The sequence below is a fragment of the Lontra canadensis genome, unplaced genomic scaffold (assembly GCF_010015895.1).
Source record: "Lontra canadensis isolate GAN:19392208 unplaced genomic scaffold, GSC_riverotter_1.0 scaffold18, whole genome shotgun sequence".
NCBI classification, from domain to species: domain Eukaryota; kingdom Metazoa; phylum Chordata; class Mammalia; order Carnivora; family Mustelidae; genus Lontra; species Lontra canadensis.
In genome coordinates this window covers 2,161,144-2,181,320 of record NW_022631012.1, presented here as the reverse complement: position 1 = coordinate 2,181,320, position 20,177 = coordinate 2,161,144, and the positions used below count along the sequence as shown (strand labels likewise).

Genomic DNA, 20,177 nt, shown 5'->3' with positions numbered 1-20,177 from the left:
TCGGTTCTTTATTCTGTTCCATAGAGGAAACAGGAGCAAATTATTTAGTCTGCTTGGTCTCCTGCCCATTTTTTTTTTCCTGCCCATTTTTTGACGTGATTATCTGTTTTGTGTGTGTTGAGTTTGAGGAGTTCTTTATAGATCCTGGATATCAGCCTTTTGTCTGTATTGTCATTTGCGAATATCTTCTCCCATTCTGTGGGTTGCCTCTTTGTTTTGTTGACTGTTTCCTTTGCTGTAGTCTACTTGCCTTTTGATACATCTTTACCTTGCTCTGATAAACTGGAAGTCAAAAACATGTATTTTCCATCATGCATTTCTTTATAGTGGTCATATTCATTTCCATACATAGGAAGCATTCTGTGTTTCAGATGAAAAATAAAAAAAAAAATATATATATAGTAACATATATAAGCATGTAGTAATAATAATTTAACAAATATTTTACCAAGTGTCCTAGGGAACTATGTTCTTGTGGATAAAAAACAAATACATAAAGAAATAAATAAGAACTGTATGACATCCAAAATTAGTGATAAATGCTACGGAGAAAAGTATGGCAGATAAAGTTGCAATAACAAATTGGAAGAGTATTTTTTTTTTAATTTTATTTATTCACTTGAGAGAGAGAGAGAGAGAGAGAAAGCACGAGAGAGAGGAGGATTAGAGGGAGAAGCACACTCCCTGCTAAGCAGGGAATCCAGTGTGGGACTCAATCCAGAGACTCCAGGATCATGACCTGAGCTGAAAGCAGATGCTTCACCAACTGAGCCACCCAGGTGCCCTGGAAGGATATTTAAAATAGGTTGTTCAAGAGAGCCTCTTCCTTGTTTAAAATTTCTTTTTAAATTATTATCTTGGCACAAGGTTCAAATGAATCACTAAAAAATTCACTTAGAGATTAAAAAAAAAGATATTTGTAATGGTTAATAGGGATGATAATTACTTAACAAGAAGCATATCTCTCCTTGTTTTCCCTGCCCTTGTACAACTGGAAAAATAAAGATGTTTAATAATTGTGTGGCTTAAATACCTGTTGGAAATCTAAATTGGTATTGAAAAAAGATGTATAACTTAGTTACATTCCTTTGTTTATGGAACTAGAGGAGGGAAGTAAAGAAACCTGAGGCTAATGGAAATAGATTACATCTCACTTACAGAACATAGTTTAAAACAATGCATTTTATTGTGGATCTCCCTTCAGAATTCAAACTGAGTATGCATTATTTTTTCTATTTAAGTAATAGCCTCAGGGATTTAAAAAAAATCATTATCAGAAGATAACCTAATATATCGCTGATATAGTTTCTTCTTATCACAGTATTATTAACAGAATATCATGTTAGTAATATCACCTTTTATAATTTTCAAGTGATAAAATAGAAAAAGTTTCCCCAGATGCATTTTTTCCAATAAAAGTAGTCTTGGTATAGTCTCTTGCCAGCTGTGTCTTATTGAAAGAGAAGCTATATCAAATACTTTCCTCTACATTGTTTCGAAAGTGAACATTTATTTGGCCTATTTAAATTAATATTTTATTATCCTTTGAATATTTTGCATTTATTATATGATAGTAGTTTCATTTAAAAGAGTTCTTCAATATTAGTATTTTTCTACTGAAATAATGGATTTAAAGAATTTAACCTAGTTTTTATATCTATATTTAAAGTACAGTGTATTTGACATATAGAAAGAGTGTGTTTTTAAAATGAAGAATATTTTTAAGTTTGGAATTAAATCAGACATATGGTTCCATAATTGAATATATAAAACTAGGTGCACATTGAAATTCTACCTCCTCCTGCAGTATGTTAAAGGCTGTGCCTTTAATAGGGCCCTTGTGGAGGTAAACATTGACCATATCTTTGTATCTTTCCAAAAAGGTTTTATTCGTATACAAACAAGTTTGAATATAAATTCTTGTGTGCCCTTATGTACCTAAAATTTAGCATATTTTAAAATTGTTCTGCACATTTTTTTTCATCACTTCTATCATAGAGGTCTTTCTACATTGGTAATATAAAGAACTTCATTTGCTTAATATCTACATAGTATTAAATTGTCTTTTACACCAATATTCACTTATTTGTCTCCTGGTGATGCTTTTCTAGCTTTTCCACAATTTTTTGCTACTGCAGTCAGTGACAAGAATTTATGATGTTTTGCACATATAAATACTTGGGGAATAACCCCAGCATTAGAATTACTGAATGTAAAGGTCCAGGCTTTTGTAGTTTTGATGAATATTAATGTTGCCACATTTACCTCATTGTTTCATTTTGTTTTCTCCACAACAAAAATTGAGAGAAGTTATTTCCTGGCAATTTTTTTTCAGGTTTTTGAGTTTGTACCAGCACAATAGGTGAAGAATATTATTTCAGGATAATTTCAAGTTTTATTTTTTATAAGTAAGATTGAGTATCATTTTAAAAACTACTATTTTGGGGCACCTGGGTGGCTCAGTCAGTTAAGCATCTGACTCTTTTTTTTTTTAATATTTTATTTATTAACTCGACAGAGAGAGAGAGGTCACAAATAGGCAGAGAGAGAGAGAGAGAAGAGGAAGCAGGCTCCCTGCTGGGCACAGAGCCAGATGTGGGACTCGATCCCAGGACCCTGAGATAATGACCAGAGCTGAAGGCAGAGGCTTAACCCACTGAGCCACCAGGTGCCCCAAGCATCTGACTCTTGATTTCAGTTCAGGTCATGATCTCAGGATCCTGAGATTGAACCCCATGTGTGTGTCTGTTGGGGGCTGCAGGGGGGGGGGGCATAGCTCAGCAGGGAGTCTGCTTCTCTCCATCTTCCTCTCCCTTTGACCCTCCCCCTACTTGTGTGCATACACATGCACTCTCTCTCTCTCTCTCTCTAAATAATCTTAAAAAAATAAAAGCTACTATTTTTATTTCCTTTTCTACAGACTTTCTATTCATATATTTTCATCATTTCTCTTTAGAGCTGGTTTTATCACTTTCTAGAAGTTCTTCCTATTTAAGAGAATTATATTTTCTGTGCTATAAACTAGAAATATTTTTTTCAGTTTGTTATTTGTCTTTTCAGTCTGGTTATAGTCTTAATTTTTAAATGTTGAGTCAAAAATTTAAAAGTCTTCTCCTTCAAAGTTTTGAAGAGTTGCTCCCAGAACTTCTGACATTTTTATGTTCCTACATTTTACATTTTAATGTATTATATGTTTATAATTTATCCTTTTTTTTTCCAAATAAACTGAGGATGTCACTTAATTTTTTTCCAGATTCCACTGAGTTCTTACAACACTATTTATATAATAATTCTTTCCTTCATATATTTACGATGTCACCTTTATCATAAGCTATATTCTTAGATGTTTTGAGTTTCTACCTGGGGTCCATGAAACTTGTAACTCAGTTTTAATGTGACTGGTTTTCCTTATAATCGTTTTTTATTTTTTTTGCATTTTAAAACATAATTTGAGAAAGACCTATAATACAACATTTAGATAGAAATTACAGATAAGGTAGATTTCAAGTAATTTTTCTATAATTTATTTTTAAATTTTATTATACCCTTTCCTATAAATTATTAAATTACAAATTTTGTTGATGCATTATTAATGAAATCTCAAATTCATGGGTTACTTTAACATTTTAAAAATAGTTAATTTGGGGGGTGCCTGGGTGACTCAGTGGGTTAAACCTCTGCCGTCAGCACAGGTCATGATCTCTCGATCCTTGGATCGAGCCCCACATCAGGCTCTCTACTCAGCGGGGAGTCAGCTTCCCCTTCTCTCTAACTGGCTGTCTCTCTGCTGACTTGTAATCTGTCTGTCAAATAAGTAAATCTTTAAAAAAAATAGTTTATTTTGGCAGAAATACCAAATCACATGTCTACAATTCAATTTATTATTCTCTCTTAAGACTATACCAGTGTCAAGATTCCTATCTGGGAGTCATTCTTGTCTCCTGCTTCTCACTCACTAATCCTATTGATTCTGACTCCTGACAGTCTCTTTTCTTTAACTTCTCTTTAACACTAACTCTTCCTCTCTCCATCTTTGATGAAATTGCTGTCATCATTTACCTGTGGTCGAGTCCTGCATAAGGGTCCCTGTGTAATAAGTTCATTCTTCACATGGAAGCTAGAAGTCTTCTGAGTAGGCAAAAATCATCTTGTTTCTCTACCACCACTGCCCAGTTAAAGCCCCTGAATGGTTCCTCATATTTACTCTTGTAGATGCTTTTAGTTTTTTTTATCTGTTTAGATCTATTAATATCTTCTTTAGATGGTGAGTTTATGTGTGTTTTTTGCAGCTCTATTGAGGTATTATTGACATACAGATTATGTAAATTTAAGGTACACAACGTGTTGATTTGATACTCTAATATTGCAAAATGAGTGCCATTATAGCATTAGCTAACACCTGCATCATATCACATATACCATTTTTTGTTGTGAGAATATTTATTATCTAATTTCTTAGCAACTTTCAAGTATGTACTACTCTATTAGTAACTATAGTCACTGTTGTGTATTAAATCCCTAGAACTTATTTATAACTGGAAGTCTGTATCCTTTGACCAGACCAACATCTTCCCTTTTCCTCTATCTGGGAACCCCTTGTAACCACCATTCTAGTCTCTAAGAGATCAGCTTTTAGATTCCACATATAAGTGAGATCATACAGTATTTGTCTTTCTCTGATTTATTTCACTTAGCATAATTCCTCACGGTCCATCCATGTTGTAGAACAGGAATAGCCTGTTCTAATGGCTGAATAGTATTACACTGTATATACATATACAACATCTTCTTTATCCATTCATCCATGGACAGACATATAGGTTGTTTCCATATCTTGGATATTGTGAATAATGCTGTAGTGAACATAGCAGTGCAGATATCTCTTTGAGATCCTCTTTTTCTTTCCATTCAGTATATTTCCTTTCCATTCAACACCAAAGTGAGATTCCTGGATCATATAGTAATTCTATTTTTAATATTTTGAGGAACCTCCTTACTGTTTTCTGTAATGAATGCACCCATTTACGTTCCTACCAACAGTATACAAGAGTTCCATTTTCTCTACATCCTTGCCAAACTTTCTTATTTCTTGTCTTTTTGATGATAACCATTCTAACAAGTGTGAGGAAATATCTCATTATGGTTTTGATTTGCATTTCCCTGATGATTTATAATGTTGAACATCTTTTCATGTTCCTATTGGCTTTTGTATGACTTCTTTGTAAATGTCTATTCAGTTCCTCTGCCCATTTTTTAATCAGACTTTTTTTTTTCTCTTTAATTGAGTTGTCTGAGTTTTTGATATATAAGTTTGCTTCCACATCCTGACACGCCAAGCTTGGGTGCATTCCCACTACCTCTTTTTTTTTTTTTAATAATTTTTTTTTTTTTTATAAACATGTAATGTATTATTAGCCCCCGGGTACAGGTCTGTGAATCACCAGGTTTACAGACTTCTCAGCACTCACCATAACACATATGTGTTATGACTATAACACAATGGTTATATGTCTATAACCAATGTCTATAACCACACCACCCTCTCCCTACCCTCCTCCCCCTGCAACCCTGTTTGTTTTGTGAGATTAAGAATCTCTTATGGTTTGTCTCCCTCCCGATCCCATCTTGTTTCATTTATTATTTTCCTGCCCCCCAAACCCCCCACATTGCATATCCACTTCCTCATATCAGGGAGATCATATGACAGTTGTCTTTCTCCGATTGACTTATTTCGATAAGCATAATACCCTCTAGTTCCATCCACGTCGTCGCAAATGGCAAGATTTCATTTCTTTTGATGGCTGCATAGTATTCCATTGTGTATATATACCACATCTTCTTTATCCATTTGTCTGTTGGTGGACATCTAGGTTCTTTCCATAGTTTGGCTATTGTAGACATTGCTGCTATAAACATTCGGGTGCACGTGCCCCTTTGGATCACTACGTTTGTATCTTTAGGGTAAATACCCAGCAGTGCAATTGCTGGGTCATAGGGTAGTTCTATTTTCAACATTTTGAGGAACCTCCATGCTGTTTTCCAGAGTGGTTGCACCACCTTGCATTCCCACTAACAGTGTAGGAGGGTTCCCTTTTCTCTGCATCCTCGCCAGCATCTGTCATTTCCTGACTTGTTAATTTTAGCCATTCTGACTGGTGTGAGGTGGTATCTCATTGTGGTTTTGATTTGTATTTCCCTGATGTCGAGGGATATGGAGCACTTTTTCATGTGTCTGTTGGCCATCTGGATGTCTTCTTCGCAGAAATGTCTGTTCATGTCTTCTGCCCATTTCTTGATTGGATTATTTGTTCTTTGGGTGTTGAGTTTGCTAAGTTCTTTATAGATTCTGGACACTAGCCCTTTATCTGATATGTCGTTTGCAAATATCTTCTCCCATTCTGTCTGTTGTCTTTTGGTTTTGTTAACTGTTTCCTTTGATGTGCAAACGCTTTTGATCTTGATGAAGTCCCAACAGTTGATCTTTGCCCTTGTATCCCTTGCCTTTGGTGATATTTCTTGGAAGAAGTTGCTGTGGCTGAGGTTGAAGAGGTTGCTGCCTGTGTTCTCCTCAAGGATTTTGATGGATTCCTGTCTCACATTGAGGTCCTTCATCCATTTTGAGTCTATTTTCGTGTGTGGTGTAAGGAAATGGTCCAATTTTATTTTTCTGCATGTGGCTATCCAATTTTCCAACACCATTTGTTGAAGACTGTCTTTTTTTCCATTGGACATTCTTTCATGCTTTGTTGAGATTGGCTGACAGTAGAGTTGAGGGTCTATTTCTGGGCTCTCTATTCTGTTCCATTGATCTATGTGTCTGTTTTTGTGCCAGTACCATACTGTCTTGATGATGACACCTTTGTAATAGAGCTTGAAGTCTGGAATTGTGATGCCACCAACTTTGGCTTTCTTTTTCAATATTCCTTTGGTTATTCAAGGTCTTTTCTGGTTCCATTTAAATTTTAGGATTATTTGTTCCATTTCTTTGAAAAAAATGGATGGGATTTTGATAGGAATTGCATTAAATGTGTAGATTGCTTCAGGTAGCATAGACATTTTCACAATATTTGTTCTTCCAATCCAGGAGCATGAAACATTTTTCCATTTCTTTGTGTCTTCCTCAGTTTCTTTCATGAGTACTTTATAGTTTTCTGAGTATAGTTTGTTTGCCTAATTGGTTAGGTTTACTCCTAGGTATCTTATGGTTTTGGTGCAATTGTAAATGGGATTGACTCCTTAATTTCTCTTCCTTCTGTCTTGTTGTTGGTGTAGAGAAATGCAACTGATTTCTGTGCATTGATTTTATATCCTGACACTTTACTGAATTCCTGTACAAGTTCTAGCAGATTTGGAGTAGAGTCTTTGGAGTACAGTCTTGGAGTAGGTGTTTCACATATAGTATCATATCATCTGCAAAGAGTGATAGTTTGACTTCTTTTTTGCCAATTTGGATGCCTTTAATTTCTTTTTGTTGTCTGATTGCTGAGGCTAGGACTTCTAGTACTATGTTGAATAGCAGTGGTGATAATGGACATCCCTGTCGTGTTCCTGACCTTAGCGGAAAAGCTCTCAGTTTTTCTCCATTGAGAATGATAATTGTGTTGGGTTTTTCATAGATGGCTTTGATAATATTGAGGTATGTGCCCTCTATCCCTACACTTTGAAGAGTTTTGATCAGGAAGGGATGCTGTACTTTGTCAAATGCTTCCTCAGCATCTATTGAGAGTATCATATGGTTCTTGTTCTTTCTTTTATTAATGTGTTGTATCACATTGATTGATTTGCAGATGTTGAACCAAACTTGCAGCCCTGGAATAAATCCCACTTGGTCGTGGTGAATAATCCTTTTAATCTACTGTTGAATCCTATTGGCTAGTATTTTGGTGAGAATTTTCACATCTGTGTTCATCAAGGATATTAGTCTTTAATTCTCTTTTTTGATGGGATCCTTGTCTGCTTTTGGGATCAAGGTGATGCTGGCCTCATAAAATGAGTTTGGGAGTTTTTCTTCCATTTCTATTTTTTGGAACAGTTTCAGGAGAATAGGAATTAGTTCTTCTTTAAATGTTTGGTAGAAGTCCCCTGGGAAGTCGTCTGGCCCTGGGCTTTTGTTTGTTTGGAGATTTTTGATGACTGTTTCAAAATACTGGTTATGGGTCTGTTCAGGTTTTCTGTTTCTTCCTGGTTCAGTTGTGGTAGTTTATATGTCTCTAGGAATGCATCCATTTCTTCCAGATTGTCAAATTTGTTGTCATATAGTTGCTCATAATATATTCTTATAATTGTTTGTATTTCTTTGGTGTTGGTTATGATCTCTCCTCTTTCATTCATGATTTTATTTATTTGGGTCCTTTCTCTTTTCTTTTCCATAAGTCTGGCCAGGGGTTTATCAGTCTTATTAATTCTTTCACAGAACCAGCTCCTAGTTTCGTTGATTTGTTCTATTGTTTTTTTGGTTTCTATTTCATCGATTTCTTCTCTGATCTTTATGATTTGTCTTCTCTTACTGGGTTTAGGCTTTCGTTGTTGTTCTTTCTCCAGTTCCTTTAGGTGTAGTGTTAGGTTGTGTATTTGAAAGCTTTCTTGTTTCTTGAGAAAGGCTTGTACCTCTATATATTTTCCTCTCAGGACTGCCTTTGTTGTGTCCCACAGATTTTGAACCGTTGTGTTTTCATTATCATTTGTTTCCATGAATTTTTTCAATTCTTCTTTAATTTCCTGGTTGGCCCATTCATTATTTAGTAGGATGCTCTTTAGTCTCCATGTATTTGGGTTCTTTCCAAATTTCCTCTTGTGATTGAGTTCTAGCTTCAGAGCATTGTGGCCTGAAAATATGCAGGGAATGATCCCAATCTTTTGATACTGGTTGAGACCTGATTTATGACCCAGGATGTGATCTATTCTGGAGAATGTTCCATGTGCACTAGAGAAGAATGTGCATTCTGTTGCTTTGGGATGAAATGCTCTGAATATATCTGTGATGTCCATCTGGTCCAGTGTGTCATTTAAGGCCTTTATTTCCTTGTTGATCTTTTGCTTGGATGATCTGTCCATTTCAGTGAGGGGAATGTTAAAGTCCCCTGCTATTATTATATTATTGTTGATGTGTTTCTTTGATTTTGTTATTAATTGGTTCATATAGTTGGCTGCTCCCATGTTAGGGGCATAGATATTTAAAATTGTTAGATCTTCTTGTTGGACAGACCCTTTGATTATGATATAGTGTCCTTCCTCGTCTGTTATTATAGTCTTTGGCTTAAAATCGAATTGATCTGATATAAGGATTGCCACCCCAGCTTTCTTTTGATGTCCATTAGCATGGTAAATTGTTTTCCACCTCACTTTAAATCTGGTAGTGTCTCTGGGTCTAAAATGAGTTTCTTGTAGACAGCATATTGATGTGGTTTTTTTTTTTTTTTTTTTTAATCCATTCTGATACCCTGTGTCTTTTCATTGGGATATTTAGCCCATTAACATTCAGGGTAACTATTGAGAGATATGAATTTAGTGCCATTGTATTGCCTGTGACTGTTACTGTATATTTTCTCTGTTCCTTTCTGATCTACTACTTTTTGGGTCTACTACTTTGCTTAGAGCACCCCTTTCAATATTTCCTGTAGGGCTGGTTTGTTGTTTTCAAATTCTTTCAGTTTTTGTTTGTCCTGGAAGCTTTTTATCTCTCCTTCTATTTTCAATGATAACCTAGGTGGATATAGTATTCTTGGCTGCATGTTTTTCTTGTTTAGTGCTCTGTGTATATCATCCAGTTCTTCCTGGCCTGCCAGGTCTCTGTGGATAAGTCCATTGCCAATCTAATTTTTTTTACCATTGTATGTTACAGACTTCTTGTCCTGGGCTGCTTTCAGGGTTCTCTTTGTCGCTAAGACTGGTAAATTTTACTATTAGATGATGGGGTCTGGACCTATCCTTATTAATTTTGAGTGGGGGTTCTCTGCACCTACTGGATTTTGATGCTTGTTTCCTTTGCCATATTAGGGAAATTCTCTACAATAATTGTCTCCAGTACACCTTCTGCTCCCCTCTCTCTTTCTTCTTCTGGAATCCCAGGTATTCTAATGTTTCTTCTTATGGTATCACTTATCTCTCAAATTCTCCCTTCATGGTCCAGTAGTTGTCTCTCTTTTGCTCAGCTTCTTTATTCTCTGTCATTTGGTCTTCTATATCACTAATTATCTCTTCTGCCTCATTTATCCTAGCAGTAAGAGCTTCCATTTTTGATTGCACCTCATTAATAGCTTTTTTGATTTCAGCTTGGTTAGATTTTAGTTCTTTTATTTCTCCAGGAAGGGCTTTTATTTCTCTGGGCAGCATTTCTCTACTATCTTCCATGCCTTTTTTGAGACTGGCTAGCACCTTGAGAATCGTCATTCTAAACTCTAGATCTGACATATTACCAATGTCTGTATTGATTAGGTACTTCTTCGGTACTGCCTCTTGTTCTTTTCTTTGTGGTGATTTTTCCGACTTGTCATTTTATCCAGATAAGAATATATGAAGGAGTGAATAAAATACTAAGATGGTGGCAAAGACCCCAAAAAAATATGCTTTAACCAAATCAGAAGAGACCCCAAATTGTTGGCGGGGGGAGAAAGGGGGTAAAAAGAAGTTCAGAAAAAAAAATTAAAAAAAGAAAACAAATAAAAAATATCAAAAAGAATATATTTTAGACTGAATATATTTATTCAGTCTATATATATTTTATATATATAATATATATTTATATATTATATATATAACATATATTATATATTTATAATTTATAAATTATATAATATATGTTATATATATTTATAATATATAAATTATATAATATATATTATATTATTTATATATTTAGACTAGAACAAATATATTTATATATTTAGACTAGAACAGGGTCACCCACTTAAATTTGGGAGTATTTTGGTCTCTTAGAAGACCAAATTTTAAAGATTGAAAGACATATATAAGGGTAAACACAATGAAGGGATGGAATATGACTATGAAAATGAAAAAAAACTTTTAATTTCTAAAAAAGGAATTGATAAGATAAGTTGGTTGAGAGAATAAAGAAAAAGAAAGTGGAGACTATTTCCTCAGGCTGGAGGTTAGAACAAGCCCAGTGTTGGATTTAAGGTGTATTTTGATCTATAAGAAGTTGTACCCCAAATTTTTTAGAAGAAAAAACCCTATGTGTATACAAAAAATAAAGTTAGATACAATGAAGGATAAAATATGACTATAATAATGAAGGTTCAAAAAAAATTTTTTTAAGTATTTTTTTTTTAAATTTTATTTTTTGTAAACATATAATATATTTTTTTCCCCAGGGGTACAGGTCTGTGAATCACCAGGTTTACACACTTCACAGCACTCACCATAGCACATACCCTCCCCAATGTCCATAACCCCACCCCCCCTCTCCCAACCCCCCTGCCCCCAGCAACCCTCAGTTTGTTTTGTGAGATTAAGAGTCACTTATAGTTTCTCTCCCTCCCAATCCCATCTTGCTTCATTTACTCTTCTCCTACCCCCTAAACCCCCATGTTGCATCTCCTCTCCCTCATATCAGGGAGATCATATGATAGTTGTCTTTCTCTGATTGACTTATTTCACTAAGCATGATACCCTCTAGTTCCAATTTTTTTTTTTTTAATGAAAGGTATTGTTAAGATAAACTAGTTAAAAAACGTTAAAAGAGGAAAGGGTAAAAGTTAAAAAAAATTTAGCAGAAGAAAAAATTAAATTAAAAAAAATTAACTTGCAAGACTAAAGAATCATGGGGAGTAAGCCATAAATTTCATGCTTTGCTTTCTCCTCCTCTGGAATTCCACTGTTCTCCTTGGTAAGTGAACTTGGTCGTGGCTGGATTTCTTGTTGATCTTCTGGGGAAGGGGCCTGTTGTAGTGATTCTTAAGTGTCTTTGCCTGAGGCAGGATTGCACTGCTCTTACCAGGGGCCGGGCTAAATAATCCGCTCCAGTTCGCTTCCGGGAGCTTTTGTTCCCTGAGCGCTTTCCGTAGAGTTCCAGATGATGGGAGTGAAAATGGCCTGGAGGAGCCGAGAGCTCCGGGCCCCACTCTTCAGTGAGCCCTCAGAGAAAAGCGCTCAATCACTCGCGTCTTCCTGGCCTCTGGCCACGCTCGGAGAAAAGTGTTCAATCACTCCCGTTTCCCTGGCCTCCAGCTGCGCTCCAAGCTCACCCAGCCTGTGACCAAGTGTCTCTATCTCTGGCACAGAGCTCCACCTGGAGTCTCTGAACCCTGCAGATCCGTTAGCTATTCCAGAGTGGTCTCCCTGGATCTTGTGGGATCCCCACTCACAGAACAGTGGCCTGTGCCATGGATTGCAGTTCAAGGTAACCCGGAGTTGAGAGCTCACTCTTCGGCTTCGTCTCTGTAGCCGACTTCCCCACTCTAATACCTGTGAGCTCTGTGACACTCAGACACCCCGGATCCTTCTGTGTCCCCGCAGGACCTGAGGCCACGCTGTCCCCGCGTGGGCTTCACCCCAGTTTAACCTCTGGAGAGATGTCCCTCAGTGGAACAGACTTTTAAAAGTTCTGATTTTGTGCTCCATTGCTCCACTGCTTGCAGGAGCTGGCCCCTCCCCCCACGGTCTATCTTCCCATCGCTTTGGATTCACTTCTCCACGGGTCCTACCTTTCAGAAAGTGATCAATTTTCTGTTTCTAGAATTGGTGCTCTTCTTCTCTGATCTCTTGTTGGATTTGTAGGTGTTCGGAGTGGTTTGATAAGCTATCTAGATGATCTCCTGCCACCTGATGTCATCTCGGCCTGCTACTTCTTCCCCATCTTGACTCCTCCCTCCCCACTACCTCTTAATTTTTTTAATTATCAACTCTTTGTAGAAAATAAGGAGGATGTGCAGGGATACCCTCTGCTTTGTGGAAAGCTTCTCTTTCCTCTCTACTCTGTTGTTTTAAGCCAAACATAGCTTAGGCACTCTTATTTGTCTGGCCTGACTTTAATATGAATACACTCTGCACCTTTTACCTAGTAGAGATGAGAATTAAGTTTTCATTTTGGATAGCTTGCATATCCTACAGGTTTCTAAAATTGCTTGATTTGCTCAGCATTCACCAACTAACTACTGCAATTATCTACTCTCCTTTCAAGCTTCTTTATGCTCTGTACCTGTCTTCAGAAACTGCTGGGAGTTTCAGTCAGTCACTTTCCTGGTGGGCTTCCCCTTAGCATATACTCCAGTTAGATGTGATTCTTACTTGCCTCAATTCAGTTGTATTTCCATCTTGTATTATAGAACTTACTGTCCATTGATCAGCTCTGTTTTTCAGAGCATATACAATTTATTAATTTAACAAATGTTATCTGGCTGATATTTGGAAAGAACAGAATAAATGTGTAAACTATGCCATTTTTTTAATTTGAAGGGACACATGTACCCCAATATTTATAGCAGCACTATCCACAATAGTCAAAACATGAAAAGAGCCCAGCTGTCCATCAACTAGATAGGAAAACAGGATCTCAAAGAGGTATCTACACTTCCATGTTCACTCTAACATTATTCACAATACCTAAGATATAACCTAGGTGTCCATTAATGGATGAACGAATAAAGAAGATGTCGTATATATACATAATAGAATATTACTCAGTCATCAAAAAGAACAAAATCTTGTCATTTGTAATGACATGGATGGAACTAGAGGATATTATGCTAAGCAAAATAAGTCAGAGAAAGACAAATACCATATGATTTCACTCATATTTGGAATTTAAGAAATAAAACAGAGGAGCATAGGGGAAGGGAAGGAAAAATAAAGACACAGAAGGAGGCAGACCAAAGGAGACTTAAATATCGGGAACAAAATGAGGGTTTCTGGAGGGGAGTTGAGTGGAAGGATGGGGTAATTGGGTGATGGCCATTAGGAGAGCACTTGATGTAATGAACACTGTGTGTTAAATGCAACTGAAATATCACTATATTCTACCTCTGAAACTAATACTACACTCTATGTGAACTAACTCGAATTTAAATAAAATCTAGAGAAAAAAAGATACACTATTTTAAAACAAACATTTTTTCATTTGATACTTTCAGTTCTCAAAAATATTTTGATTTTATATGCTTATTTCAAAATTATGCCAGGAATATTGAAGGTAATCTCCTATAATTTTATAGATATTTTCATATAAAAATTTAATGTAGTTAACAACTTGCATCAAAATCCTTTACTCTGTCCCTGTCTTGCTGTTTAAATAAATTTTCTTTTACTGTCCAAGTCTCTAATTTCCTTTTCCCCAATATCTCTTTATTTTAACTTACATCACTATATTTCATTAAGCAAAGAATATGGCTGTTTTTTGAGGATTGGTTCATTTATATCCAGTTGGACATTAGATGCCTTCCTTTACCATCCATAGCCAGATGCCCCATTCAACTCTGAAATAATGAAAGCCTTGAGTATATTTCTTCATTGCCTTGAGATTCCTATCTAGCTTTGTTGTTTGCTATTGCCTAGAGTAGAACCTCTCTTTAGTGAGAATATCATGTTTTCATGTGATATGAGTGTTTTATTCAAGACTCTAAATGGCCCAGACATAAACCTATTTATACTTTAGATCCCTGGTTGTACTTGTTTCATTTCTTCTTTCTCCCTTTATTTCTCAATTCATTTATCTGCCTGATACAAAGTAATATTCCTGATAACATTATATCAGGAAATCAAAAAGATATCCCACTGAGATAAAATAAAATCGTGATCAGTATATATAAAATTAGTATAGCTTAATCTAAAAAAGTCTTACTTCTGTTATTGATGGTTTTTCATCAGCAAATGGATTCTCTTGCTCAGGTAACTCAGTAATGAACATTGTCAAAAAGGAGAACATTGTCTAAAAGAGAACCTATCTCCTTTAGAACTTTTGAAACATACCAGCCAATGGTATCTCCATAATTATGATCTAGCCATTTTCCTTTTTAATCTCTTAGTTGTCTTATGTTTTTCTCAGTTTGTTTTGCTGTTTTTGTTGTTGTTGTTTCTTTCTAAATGCATGTGTGTACACATGCATACCCATCCTCCACTCCCTTTAATTTTATATATTTTGGGACAGTTTTGAATAGTAGGAAAACTATAAACCTTTCAAATATTTTGCCTTATTTCCCACATTTTTATGAAATATAATGATATGTCCATAGGATAATATTAATCATTAAGAATGGAATATCCTTAAAAAAGAAATAATATGATTAAAAAATGGGCAGAGACCTTGAATAGACATTTTTCCAAAGAAGATATACACATGGCCAACAGACATATGAAAAAGATGCTCCACATCACTGATCATTAGGGAAATACAAATCAACAACATGTTAAGATACTATCTCACACCATCAGAATGACTACCATCAAGAAGGGAAGAAATAACAAGTGTTGATGTGAGTGTAGAGAAAAAAGAATGCTTCTGCACTATTGGCAGGAATATAAATTGGTGCAGGCACAATGGAAAACAGTATGAAGGTTTCTCAAAAAAAAATAGAATTACCGTATGATCCAGTAATTCCATTTATGGGTCTTTACCCAAAGAAAACAAAAACACTAATTCAAAAAGACATATGTACCACTGTATTTGTTGCAGTATTGCTTACAATAGACAAGGCATGGAAGCTACCTAAGTGAATGGAAAATGTGTAGTATATATACAATGGAATACTACCCAGCTATAAAAAGGATGAGATCTTACCATTTGTGACTACTTGGATGAATGTAGAGAGTATTCTGCTAAGTGAAATAAGTCAGAGAAGAACAAATAGCATATGATTCCACTTATATGTGGAATCTAAAAAACAAAACAAATGAACAAATAAACAGAAAAAGTAGAAACAGACTCATAAATACAGAGAACAAACTGTTGGTTGCCAGTGGGGAGGGGGTAGGGATGGATAGACAAAATGGATGAAGGGGAGTGGGATGTGCAGACTTCCAGTTATGGAATGAATAAGCCATGGTGATGAAAGATAGAGCATAAGGAATACATTTAATGGTATTCTAATAGTGTTGTATGGTGACAAATGGTAGATACACTTAAGGTGTACATACCATAACATATACACTTATTGAATCACTACTGTATACCTAAAATTAATATAACTGTGTACCTTAATAAAATATACATATAAAATATCAAAATATATATACATATATAATTCAAAAAAAGAATGGAATATTTTGAAAACTTAAAAATTGCTGATTTTTCTCAGGATATGATATACAGAAGAATCAGAATAGGAAGTAAGGACAAGGAAGGTTATAAATGGTAAGATGAAAATGAAAAGTGGATAGATTATATGTCTTTCATAAGTATACATTTGAAAATTCAAAAAAGTCTGCATACTGGCTGGTCTAATCCCACTAAACTCATTTTCTTCCCAAGCTTAAATGCATTTGAAATGTATTCTTTTGCTTTGCATGCACAAAGATAATCATATTATCTCTTTGCAGAAGTTTTTTTTTCTTCCCTAATGAGAAAGAAGTCAGAAGAATAAAGTGTTATTTATAAGTGTTATGTGAGTTTTTATTTCTAAAGAATATATTTTCCCCTAGAAATGTAAGAAATTTTTCTTTGAAAACAGCATTCCAGTGTAACAGATTAGTGATCATGTAACTTAATACTTTATCAATTGTAAGATTGTGTGTAAATTTTATCAGTTTTTATAAGCATATTAGTACTTGAATAAATGTAAACATATTAGTGTCTGATAAAGTAACAATGAAACTCAACTCCATAGCGATTCCCTATTACCTTCCATAAAGCATTATACTAACAAGTTCTAGAAATTAATGTGTAACAGAAGAATTCATTATATATTTAAGTGTAGGATATCTTTTAAATAGCACCCAAAATTTGGTTAAAAAACCTCAACATAAGAGTTTTATGATGAAAAGAACAAATTAGAAGCTTTTTATGACAAATATTATTAAATGTTAAGAAAATGTTTAATTATACTTCTTTTTTTAAGATTTTTATTTTTAAGTAATCTTTACACCCAATATAGGGCCTGAACACACAACCATGAATGAGATCCAGAGTCAAACATTTCAATGATGAGCCAGCCAGGTACCCTAGATTACTTATATTTCTTAATTTAGTTTATTCAGTCTACAACCATTTTAATAAACATTTTCTGTATGTTATTATGTACTTGTGTTGTAGAGATAAAAAAATGTAAAATACAAAGCATCTTTAGGAAGTTTATATATTAGCAACACAATATGGCTCTGTCATAAAAATATAAATCAAAAAAAGGTATGACAATTTTGTCCTTCTTTCCTGAAATGTTTTAAAGTAAATCCTAACATTATATCATTTCACTCATAAATACTTCATTGTATTTATCTAGTGGTTAATAACTTTAGAAAATAACCACAATAGTATTATTACACGAACAGTAATTTCTTAATATCATCTAAGATCTAGTCCTTATTCAATTTCCTTCAGCTGTATAGAATTCATTTTAGCTATACAATCTGTGAGTGAAATATTCAAGAAATAAGACCATTAATTTTATCCTTTCATCAAAGTAAGAAGAAAGCCATGTATCCAGTTTTCTATGCCTTTAACTTCTAAAGCAAAATAATAACTGTCATCCTACAGAGATCACCTCTTAATTATCTACACAGTTTCTAAATGGAATGGCTGTGTTTATTCTCATTTCAACTTAGAAGGTCAGCGAGTGCATAAACTTCTTGCTTTGTGATGGCAATGTGATGTCATGCAGGTTTTCAGAGAAAGAATGCAATTAGTTCAGGTGCAGCAAATCACTGCTGGTAATTGCAATCATTTTTAAGGAGAAATGAGGAAAGAGAAGTCTCATAGACTTAAAAAAAAAAAAAGAAGTTAACTGCTATATGGCAGCTTACATGGGCCCTTGCTATTCAGCAGCCAAATTACAGTGGAAGGAAAGATTATAACAAATTCAAATTGCATTACATATCTAAAACTCACATTCTAATTTTTTTTTTAAAAAGTGCTTGTCTGAATACTTACAAATTTATCTAAATCACAAATTATGTTTTATACTTTGAATGAGGGTCGTATTTTAAAAGATTACTTCAATATATTTGTAAAACTATAGCATACATTTTAAATTCAGTTATTCTCACAATAAGAAAGGCAGAACATGATTTAAAAAAATCCAAAACCTTGTAAAATATTTATTGCTTTTTTTCCCAAAGATGTAATTTCCCAGTGGGATATTAGATTAAGGATTTATAGAGGTGATCTTTTTCTAATTATAAATATGTAAATATATATGCAGTTACTTCAAATTCTAAAACCTGGGTAATGACCAACAAGGGAACACTTAGAATTAGTCTTATATTACTTTATGAGTGATAATCAGTATTTCAAACATAGTATTCTGCTAGGATGCTTATAATTCATAAAGGTATTTTCTTGCATTTTTTTCTTTTATTAGGCCATAAATCCTACATACATAAAAATCAACCATAAAAGTTAAGTGAGATTCAAAGGTAAATTGGAAACTCTTCTATATCCTACCCAGTCTGCTTATAGACACATATTGTTTTTATATTATAAATTTTGAATTGTGTATACAATATTCACTAAGGAAACCAAATGTGTGAAATCATATTATCATATCTATTCTAATTACCCTTTTGTTTGTAATTTTTCTTTTATTATGATATCTCTATAGGAGAAAAGTGATATTGAATAGGTTTGTAGATCCCAGAAAAAGAGTCTAGAGCATAATGAAGTATTAGGATTTGGTGAGTCAGAAACAACAGTGGAATGTTTATTATTTGAAAAAAAAAAAAAAAAAGCTAGAAACCCTGTCACAAAATTTCTAATTACCTTGCACTAACAAAGGGAATAATGTAGCATTTTTTTCCTTTATAGTGTTTGTGGTGGGGCGGGGTTCCTCTCCCCTTCATAGTCCTTCTAGCTGGACTAATAATTAAATTGACATGAGATGAATTAGTAGGAGAAAATCAACTTTAATAGCCTATGTACAGAAAATTCACACAGTCATGGAAATTCAAGACAGTGAAGTAAATGAGCTAAGGACTGGAGTTGGTGTCTGAGAATAAAAAGGGGAAAAACCCATTACATTAGCTGGAAGTTAAAAGGGAATGTTTGGCAAAGATTAGTTTCTTAGGTAAAGAGGAATCTGTTAATAGCTCTCCTTCTGATACAAACAGGCAGTTGAGGGGGAGATAAAGAGCTTTTTCTGAATTTGCTAGGTTTGGGTTAATTTTTTTTTTTTAAGATTTTATTTATTTACTTGACAGACAGAGGTCACAAGTAGGTAGAGAGGCAGACAGAGAAAGAGAGGAGGAAGCAGGCTCCCCGAGGAGCAGAGAGCCCAATGTGGGGCTCGATCCCAGGACCCTGGGATTATGACCTGAGCCGAAGACAGAGGCTTTAACCCACTGAGCCACCCAGGTACCCCAGTTTGGGTTAATTTTAACTCAAATTAATATTCATGCCAAAGTGCCCTGTTTTAGGGCAGCCTGCCCTTGGCTCCTATGATAGGAAAAAAATCCACATATATCTAAAACAATTCTGGCATGATAAAGAGAATGTACTTAGATATACAAGTAATATTAGTGGAAAAAATTTCAGCCAACCTCAAAACAATTCTATAATTTTAATACATGACATGCAAATAAAAATTTAAGCAGCATTAAAGAAGAAAAAGTGAAAGACTCCCTCTTACACCACATGACCAGTTCTGTTAGAATAGGCAGTTAGTTAGGCCTTAGCAGGATACCTGGAGGCCAGCAAAGGGGTTGTTGAGGCCCATTATCAGGAAAGTCAGCAACCTGTCTTGTCATCATTCCATAAACAAAGCCCAGAGGAGCCAGATGACAGACGGGCCCAATACAAAGAAGGCCTAAGACCCTGACCAAGTATGAGAGAAAAGGTGTGAAACCCTGTTCTCAAAAAAATATCGTTCCCAAATAATGAGTATCCTATCCCTTAGTTTACTATTGTCAGTAAAAGAGACCCAAACCCCAGGTGCAACTCTCCCTTTAGCTAGCCTGTTCTCCCGTCTGGAGAGTATAGTCTCTCTTCAATAAACTCTACTTGAGCCTCTCAACCACTGTCTAATCTGTCCTTGCATTTTTTTCCTGTTACCTTTGGTTGATGTCCTTGAGATGGGCTG

The 20,177-nt window shown here is 34.9% G+C and overlaps 1 protein-coding gene across 2 annotated transcripts in view; it reads left to right on the top strand.

The window, feature by feature from the left end:
- The window catches only part of SPAG16 (sperm associated antigen 16), a 1,004,614-nt gene that overhangs the window by 180,655 nt on the left and 803,782 nt on the right, over positions 1-20,177 (top strand). The window lies entirely within an intron of this gene.